Here is a 10,692-nt window from a genome sequence, read left to right on the forward strand (position 1 = left end):
TTAAAGAATTAGCCATGAAGAGCCAGCTGTTTCAAAGAAGCTTCATTAAAAATTGAAGTTCTGTCTTTACTTTAAAAAGACCTGATGGAGTGTCCCATTTCAAACTTCTTCAGTGAAGATGTCATTTTACTTTTGGACTTATGAAGTGCCCAGACCCTTCATAAATTGGGTCAGTGAATTAATTCTGATGAAAAGAGAAGATCCCAGAAAGCAGTTTCACTTGCTTTGAAAGTTTTCTAGTACTACACCAGAGTGCATTATAAATCATTAATTTGTGTCTTTTGGGCTGCTATGAATTCATCACCAAAAATAAAAAGAATGCTATTTTCCCTTTTCCCATTCAAAAAATACATTCAGGTTTTTGTGTCCTGAGTTTTACGTTCCTTTGTTCCAAGAGAGGGAACAGTGTTTGGAGTGATATTAAGGCTCTTGTGCCTCCAAGGAAAGGAGGGTTCACCTGGACTCCCAAGGGCTGTTGGATCCTTGCAAGACTGGGAGAGGTGAGGGCGGGGTTCCATGAGGAAGAAAAACCTCCACCAGCTTCCCCGAATTGCACAGAATGTTGAAGGAGGGGCTGGCACAAGGAAGTCTGTGAAGTTCAAGAGCCTTAGGAACAGCAATGGGGCTTTCCATGACCTTAGTGAAGGTTTTCTCCATTGTCTACCTGGAGCCAAATAGTGAAGGACCAGGGTGTGACAAGTATCAAGTAGAGGCAGGACTGGATTGACAATGGTGACCACCAGAATTCAAAGACCCAGCTCACCCCATCCTGTCCCTAAAGCCGGGGCTCCTGTGCAAGCCAGTGGCAGGTGAGTTATTTATATTGAATTGTTGACTGATCTTAGCAAACAGGAATTCAGACAGAGATACAATTTCATTTCAAATATAACAATGTGACAAGTTGCTATGGAAAAATTCATGTCTGTTACAAATTCTTTTACTCACCCATAAAGTAGGAATAATAATAACATCCATCTCAGAGGTTTTTAGTATGACCAAGTGAGATCTATTGTGTAAAGTATGAATTGCTCTTGAAATGTTTCTTACACTGTTACAGACATATTTAGACGTGTTTAGTATAAACCTTCCTTCTCTTGCTGGAATGTTGACTGACCATTTGCCTCAATGGCATTTCTCTCTTCTTTGTACTTAAATAAGTTGAAACTCGGTTCATTACAGCCAGCAGAAGTAGTGCAACAAATGTCAGGAATAGGAGATGGTATCAAAGACAGACCTACTGCCAGGTTCTGCCCATTTGAGAGTTGTCTTCCCTCCCTACACTAAGACTGGTGCTGTCATACGGCAGAAGCTCACACTGATGTCCAGGCTTCACCCTGGACCAATTAAATTGGAGTTCCAGAAGTACGGCCTGGGCATTGCCAGTGTTTAAATGCCCCCCACCCCCCAGGCAATTCTACCTGTGCAGCCAGGGGGAGAGCCCTGACCTTGGGGATGTGATTGCTTGGACAATACTAATAACTTTATAGACCTGTGCAGGCAAGATAACTAAAGGGTTGTAGGAGGTTGACTCTTCAATCAATTATTCTAAGATTTCTGTTGCCCTTGTTATAAATTTTATTTGTAAAATATGTACATATGAGAGGGATTTCTAAGACAAGTCTATTTTTCCTTAGGGAAATTGCCTTAACCCTTTTCTGCCCCCACACACAAAGGATTCTTAATCCTTCCTTGGGGTTTTGTTTTGTTTTACATTTTTCTTATTATCCACTCTAGGAATGACCTCTGAAATTACAGTGACGTTTAAGTGTGGCTATTGTGAATGCAGAAATCTAGCCAAACAATACAGGAAGCTTTATTCAGCCTGAAAAGCCACCACTTTGGCTCCCTTGGAAGAATTATACTGAAGGGGAAATGGTTTTAAATCCTGATGTGGAGACTAACAATTTAATCAGATAATGTAGATAACATTTAGATGATTATTGAAAATATGCAAATGTACCACCTTCTCAGAATTTTAGTAAATGTTCTGGAATAATTACACTCTAATATTTCTCAAAACAACCTTATGAGGGAGATATTATTATCTCCACTTACACAAGAGGCAGCACTTTAAGAAAATTTAAGCAATTTGTCCCAAATTCCAAGACTAGAAAAATGGCAGAGCAGAGATTGGAGCACTTATCTGAATCAAAGTCTAGATTTCTTACTATGAAGTTCCAGGGTCATTTAAACCAAAGTGTAGACTTTTGACTGTGAAGCTCAAGGGTCATTCCAGCCTTCTGCACAACGGCACCAAAATTCTTTTGCTTCCTGCAAAATCTTATCTAACCCAAACCAATTCCTGCTTCAAACAGGAGCCTCAAACTCAGAGGCCTACAGGGCCCAGGCTGGTATTACAAATGAGTTGATATGGGTCATTTTTTAAAACCCACATTGTTGTATGGTATGTAACTTAGCTACTTCTCTGCTTCAGCCAATTATTGTCCTGGGAGAATTTAGTATTGGTACTACCAGCCTCTAATTTTGTACCAGAGGCCAGAAATTTGGATTTTTGTGAGAAATACCTAATTTTCAAATGTTGGCAATACATCTGCATACTTGTTTTTAAAAGAATACTACATGGGGCAACATTGAGCAGGCTAAATTATGCGAGCCACAGTTTTGGGAAAGAAGAGAGACTCGTTCAGTATTTTTATTATTATTATTATTACTGACGAGAGAGAGAGGGAGAGAAACATCAGTTTGTCGTTCCACTTGTTGATGCATTCATTGGTTGATTCTTGAACGTGCCCTGACCAGCGGGATTGAACCCGCAACCTCGGCGTATCTGAACGATGCTCTCACCAACTGAGCTACCTGTCCGGGGCTCATTCCATATTCTTATCTTTTGGTTTCCAGTATACATTCATTGCTTTATGTGCCAATAAATGCCTTTCTAGACAATACCCTGAGATGAGTCTGTGATAGAAAAAACAGCTCATTAATTAATCATGGTCTCACTGATACATATGCCCCGGAAATAACTTCTGGTGATCTTCAATCAGATCTTATTCCTTGACAACAATGGTAAACATATGAAGATGCTGTACACTAATTACTGAACATAAATATAATAGGAAACTTATGCATATCTCCTTTGACAACAAATTCACTGGAGTAGTTTGAAGCTAAATTCAAATCAACTCAGTCCTTCCTGGCAGGAGTTCTCTTATCTGCAGCAGGCCCCTGCAGACATTATCGGGTTTGGAGGTTTGACCGGTTTTCCCTCAGGAATGGCAACTTACATGAAAAGCCCTCAGGCTGAGTTACAGCAAAAGGAAAAAAATTCCTATTTTCTAAAATCTCTCTCTAACTTTGAGTCTCAGATCTCTGAACTAGAGATAGGGCTGGAATGTGGATGCAGACGGGAGTAGTAGCACGGAATCTTTTCAATGAAAGTGCTTCTAAGCGCACATTTTTAAAAGGAGTTTCCCAATATCACTCAATGGAAAAAATATTTAATCTCTGGACCTCATAATAAGTACCGAGCCAATACCTGTATCTCCTTTTCATTTACACCAGCCATTCACATTAATAACTATAGTATTCTCATTTGTCCCTTTGTTTTTGTTTTCTTTCAAAACATGTCACACTCTCAGAAGTGGTGGACCAGGGCTGGGTGGGGTGGGGGAAGTAGGGGGAGGTTGATAAAAAGGTACCAACTTTCAGTTCTAAACGAGTAAGTTCTGAGAACCCAATGATCTAACGTGTAACGTGGCAACTATAGTTGATAACACCATATCGTAAACTGAATTTACTAAGAGATAGAACCTAAATGTTCACACCAAAAAAGGTAAATATGTGAAGTGATGAATGTGTCACTTAATGGGAGGAAGCCTTTCACAATATATACATATATCAAATCATCATGTTGTACAGTTTAAATATCTTACAATTTTATTTGCTTATTATACCCAATAAAACTGAATAAAGAAATAGGGAGCCAAAGACAGTGAGCCAAATTAAAATGCCAGCAAGGGTCTTGCCATTTCTGAACATTCCAAACAATGCCAGGAGAGCATTTTTCATTGTTAAAATTGACGTATATAGTTTTTACTTAACATATTCCTTGTTTTTTCTTATTGTTGTTCAGTTATAGTTGTCCCCACTTTCCCCCCCACCATTGCTCTCCCCTGCCCCATCCAACCCCCACACCCAAAGACAATCCCCTCCCCATTGTCCTTGTCTATGGGTCCTTTGTACACGTCACCTTCTTTCCCCTGTTATCCCCATCTCCCTCCACTCTAGTCACTGTCAGTTTGTTCTTGATTTCCATGCCTCCAGTTCTTTTTTGCTCATTTGTTTGGTTTGTTGATTAGGTTCCACTTATTGGTGAGATTGTATAGTATTTGTCTTAATGTCTTTTTTGTAGGAACCAAACAAGGGAAAGTGAAATTGAAGGAATTTAAAAGAATTTTTTAACAAAGAAAAAGAGCAGCTTCATATGGTGAGTTGTCATATTATTTTTTTAAAAAAGTAGTTCATGAATAGGTATACAGAACCTTGAGACAACTATCACTATATTTCTAGAAAGATGGTAGTTATTTAAAATACAAAATGGCCCAGGTTTTCTGTAATTGATTTAGAGTTTAAAAATCTACAAAAGTGCAAGAACTGCACTGACTCTGGTGAGCCTATAAAGATGCCATATCTTTCATGGCAAAGCCTTAATTAAAACTTTTAAAGGTGGAAATCATGGCGAAAGATCAAAGAAGGAGAAAGAGGTGGCAGGCCGTAGTCAGTTCTACATCAATAGCATTCAGCCGCCTCCTCCTCTTTTTTCTTGATAAAAAGCTATTAATTCCCACTCCCTTCTGTGCTAACATTCATTTCAAGGAAGCTATGCTTGGACCTCCTTGTACATGCTTTTCAGACCGTGAGGAGCAAAAGTGTGGAAACATACTGAACACCAGAAATAGCTCTGCTCCACTCGTAGCTGTGCGTCCGGCACCTCAGCCCCTCCTCCACCCACAGACATGTCCTCGCAAGGTCCGGAGGAGGGATTATCATCCCCCTTAAGACCTGGGTTGGAAAAATCTGATAACAGCACAGTAGAAAGTTATACAGTGACCAAAAAATTTCTAACCCTAGGCTCCTGAAAACAAGCAGAAACCTACTTACTAAACTCCATGTTTTTCTACACAATTTGGGCAAAAGAGGTCTGTCTGTAGGGGTAGATTTTTACCTGAAGTATTTCTCTTTTTTTTTAAAGATCTTTCTTATTTATTTATTTATTTATTTATTTATTTATTTTAGACAAAGGGGGAGGGAGTGAGAGAAGCATCTATGTGAGAGAGAAACATCAATAGATTGCCTCTCGTATCCACAACCCAGGCATGTGCCTTGACTGGGAATCGAACCCGTGACCCTTCACTTTGCAGAGTGATGCCCAACCAACTAAGCCACACCAGTCAGGGCCTGAAATGTTTTTAAATAAATGCTTATTTTGGAGAAACTGGACTTTCAGGGGAGAATGACAGGACAGAGTTGGAGAATTAAATATGAGGATTAATTATGACAATCTAAAATGTGAACCTGTACCCTACCACTCCATCTTTTTATTCTTACTTTAATGTGGATAACACAGCACTCACTGACTTACACATAGATGGCACTTAGCCAGTCTATATCCTTTTAAGTAAGTACTTCAAATCAAACAGTAAAATATATATATAAATCATTAAGTATACAGTTAGATCATTTTTTGTTTCCAAATTAATCCATGTAGCCAGCACTATGTCAAGAAACAGAACATTACCAACATCTCAGAAAGCTCCCTTCATCACCTTTTCAGGACATGACACTCTCTTCCCCACCAAAGAGTAACCACTGTTCTGACTTCTGACCACATAGATCATTTTAGGAAATACCGTGTGTATTTTAATGCAATCGAATGATGTCTTTTTGAGTAACTAGCCTCAGATAAAATCTGCAGCTATGTACTGAGACAGCATAGCTATCCCAAGCATTCATTGTTTCACTACTTGGCTACTCTGAGTTCTACATAGTGTGGACAGGAAAAGGGGTTTTATGGAACCTAACCTCACGGTATACAATCTGATCATGAATTACTGACTGGGAAGGTCATGGTGGGTAGCCATGCCCAGGACCGTAACTTCTTCAGTGAAAGGTTTTAAGCCAAACCTGTCCATTGTTCTTTTGCATCTAGGTTAATGCAACTTCAAAATATCAGAAGCAATACTCCTAGAAGGAGGCATTGACCCTCAAGAGAACACATAATCTTGTTAACTGTAAGCTGATGCCGGCCTTGCTTCACTTACCTCCAAGTAATCTTCCTTACATTCCCTCCTTAATTTCAAGTGCATGAAAAGAAGCTGCAAAACTGTTATTTTCCAGAGCATCTGAGATCTGTCTCTGTGGCATATGCTCTCAGTTTGGTTCAAATAAGCTCATAAAGATTCCCTACAGGTTTGGATGTTTCCTGCATTAACAATAGTAAATACCATTTAGGGATTTAAAAGCCCAGATTTAGTTCCACTCTACTGTAATTAGTTATGATCTAGATGGAGTAACTTCTCCATTTTGGCCCTAAAATTCCTCTTTGTAAAATAAGTACTTTTAATTAGCAATAGTACCAGTTCTCTTCTGAACAAATATATTCATCAGAATGAAAATATTAAGGATCACTTTCAAATGTGTATACATATACACACGCACACAAATACATATTCATTTATATTAAAACTGAATAGATTGGTTATATAAATATATGTATAATGATATGTAACTAGAGAGAGAGATTTATAAAAATATTGTGCCTGTTTACCTTTCCTCAAAGACATTGTGACATTATACATGCAGTAGTAAGAGCGTATCTGGGGTCCCTGCTCTCACCCTGTTTCCAGCCGTGGTCTAACTGAAGCAAAGAAATTAATCAGAGATTATCCAGTACCAGTGACCTGCGAGCAGACAAGGGCACCTTAATATGCGAAAAAGGCTGGGCGTTGCCCTGACCACTGGATGTCAATCCAAAGTGCTGAGCAGCCTCGCAAGATCCCGTGCCGGTGCGGCGGTTTTGAAAAAGAGTGTGCACGTGGGAGTGGTGGCGTCCGCGTAGAGAAAGAGTGCAACACAGAACACAATGCTTTTGCGGAATGTCCGCTCGGCAGAAAACGGTGAGTCTCCTAAGTGCCATCCTGAGGCAGCAGGACAGGCTAATAGGGGAAGGGAATTTCACGCCTCCACCCCACCACTTGGGCAAGGAGGATCTAGGCCCTGAGCAGAGCAGCTGCTGCTGGCTGGAGGCTGATTTCTATGTTTGCTCTTCCCCGCTGGAAAGTTTATGTACTGAAAACCTCTTTGTGAATGTGTCTAAAAAATAGAAGATTGCTCCCTCTTAAAAAAAATTTAGCCCTGGCTGGTGGGGCTCAGTGGATCGAGTGCCAGCCTGAGACCCAGAAGGTCACCTGTTTGGTTCCCAGTCAGGGCACCTGCCTGGGTGTGAGCCGGGTGGTGAGCCAGGTCCCCAGTTGGAGACGTGTGAGAGGCAACCAATCAATGTATCTCTCGCATATCAGTGTTTCTCTCACTCTCTTCCCCTCTAAAAATAAATAAAACCTAAAAAACTTAGTTAATTAATTAAGGAGTATGTAATAATGGAGAGAACCACAGGACTAAATACGTATGGGTCCTTAGGTGACAGTTCTTCCCAAAGGGACACACAGTTCAAAGATAGAGAGGAACTTTATGCAGAACTCCGAAGTAGAGGAAGTCTGCCTGGTGTCCCAAGCCTTAATAATCCTTGCTGGCCCTTTCCCCAGCGAGAACTTTTTCTCCACAAAGCGCTCAGTGCCCTTATCTATCTTACCAAAATCTGCTACTAAGATCATTCTCATTAATATGTAAAACATGCCTGGCCTGAATGTTCTCTCTCACAGAAGTGTTTACATTTATCTAGACATTTTGATTTGAAGGAGTGAATTTCTAGTTACAGAATTTCAAGTATCAGAGAGTCAGGAGAGCAGGTCCTTTTTTAGATGAGGAACAACTAAAATCACCCTATTCAGGTAACCATGAAAGCAACCTTCTCTCCCAACATGCGTGGCCACTAATACTGAGTTCTTACAATTGGATGACACTGTACCAATCCCTCTACAGACATCGTCTTCTTTATTTCCCCAGGCAGTACTATTACTATCATTTTTATTTCACAGATGAAGGAGCTGTAAGTTACCTGACCCAAGGGCACATACATGCAAAAAAACCAGCGCACTAAATCCCATAATTGCCTTTCCGAGAGGAGAGGCCGGTCAGACTCTGGGTTTGGCAGCATTTACTGGCCAAAGGCAAAAGTAGAAATTAGAGGCCAAAGTCCCCAAAACAATCCCAGGAAGGGAAGTCATTCTTCTGGATCATTGGCGGTGGAGGCCTGAGAGGGAGGGAAACAGCTGCTCTTTTTTGTGGTGCTAACACCTCCAGCCCTCCTCCTCCTTTGGGCTGGACCCTTTCAAAAGCTGCATTAGTGCTTTGAAGGCCCTGATAAGTTAAACAGCAGCAAGATTCTAAAGGCACATTAAAATACTGCTCCGGAAGGCCTCCAGATCAACCTGCCAGGGGTCCCTGAGTTAAAGTCATTCCAAGCCAAGGTGCTATTGAAGCTTCTGAGGCCAATAGGGACTTCGGCTGCAAATCAAGGGCAGCCTCTGAACACCCTAACAGGGCATGACCCCTCTAACATTCCCCTCGGGACACCAGTGCTAAGAGTGTCTCATAGCTCCTAGAAGGTAATACTGCAGAGTCACTCCAGAGAGGCTTGTTTTATACCATTTGTAGAATTATTAAGCCCAGAGGCTTTTCAAGGGGCCAGTTACTAACCAAGGCTTCTAAGTACTGTGCAGAGGAAGAGAACACCGTTTGCTAACAGGTATCCCCCAGCACTTAACTCCCAGGATATCTCTAATGATACCAAGATTCTGAAGCAAATTCTGAAAGTGCTCAAAAACAAGTTAATTCAAAACCTAGGAACAGCCTCACCCAGTGCTTGGGACAGGAGGGGATGTCAAAACCCAAGAGCAGAGCACAGCGACTCCAGGGAGTTCGGAATCATTGGCTCCCTGTTGAAGCTGTATCTCAACACGTGCTGATTACACTGGCTTTAGAAAGATTATTGGCATTTTGTCCAGCAGGGTCTCAATGTCAGCCCAACGTAATGGGAAGGTAAATTTGAGGCCACAGCAACCTGCAATAACTATCAACTTACTTGGGGCAGCCCTGTTTATGGGATAACAAATTTAAGTCTTAAACTGCTAAATTAGAAAAAATAAAAATACGCTCAATCCAGTTCAGTAGCTAAGACGTGAATGAAGTCAAGCAGCATTGTTTTAATTCAAACGAGAGGGGTTTTTATAATGTTATTTGCAAATATCCAGCTTTATCTGATGTTATGGTACATTTTCCGCTGGGCCCTTACAAGGCTATGGTGTGTCTTAGGGGCCCTAACATAGCTGCAGCTTGGCTTACGTAGACCGCCAGCTTCCAAGGAGACTTATCAGGAAGTGTAAGGTAAACAGAAGTCAGAGGCATGTTTGAGATTGTTGGAGGGGTTTGGAAGGAAGGAGGAGGAAAAGTAGCATCAAAGACTAGCAGACCATCAGAGGGGAAGATGTCCAACCTTTCTATGTTCTATTTCCTCTAATCTGGATTGGCATGTCTGACCAAACTCTTGCCTTTGGTACCACTTCTAAAATCCTAAATGATGAGAACATCAGACACTATTATCTTTAAAAAAAAAAAAAAAAAAAAGATGGTCTCAATTCAGAAGGAGGCAGATCTATATTGCCTGATATGAAGTAGCTTCCAAGATACAATATTAAACATTTAAAAAATGACAGTTTCAGAATGGCATGTATGTTGTACCATTTGTATATAAAACACGGAGGAGATATGTATGCATACATGCTTGTGGTTGCACAGTGTATTTAGATTCTAGAGGATGCAGTTAAAAAGAGGTAAAGACCCTGGTTGATATGGCTCAGTGGATTGATTGAGTGCCAGACTGTGAACCAAAGGGTCACTGGTTTGATTCCCAGTCAGGGCACATGCCTAGGTTGCAGGCCAGGTCCTCAGTGGTGGTGGTGGGGCGGGGGGGGGGGGGGGGGGGGGGGGCGGGCAGGGTAAGAAGCAACCACACACTGATGTTTCACTTCCTCTCTTTCTCCCTCCCTTCCCTTCTCTAAAAATAAAATCTTAAAAAAATAAAAAGGTAAAGATAAGGGGATCCTGGAGCTGAGATGTGCCCCCACATTTGCACCTTTTATAGTTTTACCTTTTTCTGGTTTGAAAGGTAACTGTAAAATAAATGCACCATTTCACTAAGAGAGCTATACTTTCCAGACCAATATTTGACCTACGGGACTTTGAAATTTTACATGGTCAGAGTACCATACAGAAATAAGGTCACCCCTTGCTGTCACACACAGCTAGTCAAGCTCATCACAAGATTTGAAAAGCCTGAATGTCACTTTATTTTTGGTAAATCTGCTTTTCCTTGCTGCTCTTCTTTCAATTGAATTTATTGAGTGTGACATTGGTTAATAAAATTATATATGTTTTGAGGGTACAATTCTATAATACATCATCTGTATATTGTATTGTGTGTTCACCACCCCAAGCCAAGTCTCCTTCCTTCATCATCTATCCCCCTTTACCCTCTTTTGCTGCTGTTTTGAGTCT

The 10,692-nt window shown here is 40.9% G+C and overlaps 1 long non-coding RNA gene across 1 annotated transcript; it reads left to right on the forward strand.

Moving 5' to 3' along the window:
* The first annotated feature begins 578 nt into the window (after positions 1–578).
* On the forward strand, positions 579–6,945 carry LOC139440633 (uncharacterized). Its single transcript, XR_011650831.1, has 3 exons — positions 579–809; positions 4,373–4,447; positions 6,800–6,945. It is a non-coding gene; the product is annotated as an uncharacterized lncRNA (long non-coding RNA).
* The last annotated feature ends 3,747 nt before the right edge of the window (positions 6,946–10,692 follow it).

Source organism: Desmodus rotundus, chromosome 2 (genome assembly GCF_022682495.2).
Source record: "Desmodus rotundus isolate HL8 chromosome 2, HLdesRot8A.1, whole genome shotgun sequence".
Lineage (NCBI taxonomy): Eukaryota > Metazoa > Chordata > Mammalia > Chiroptera > Phyllostomidae > Desmodus > Desmodus rotundus.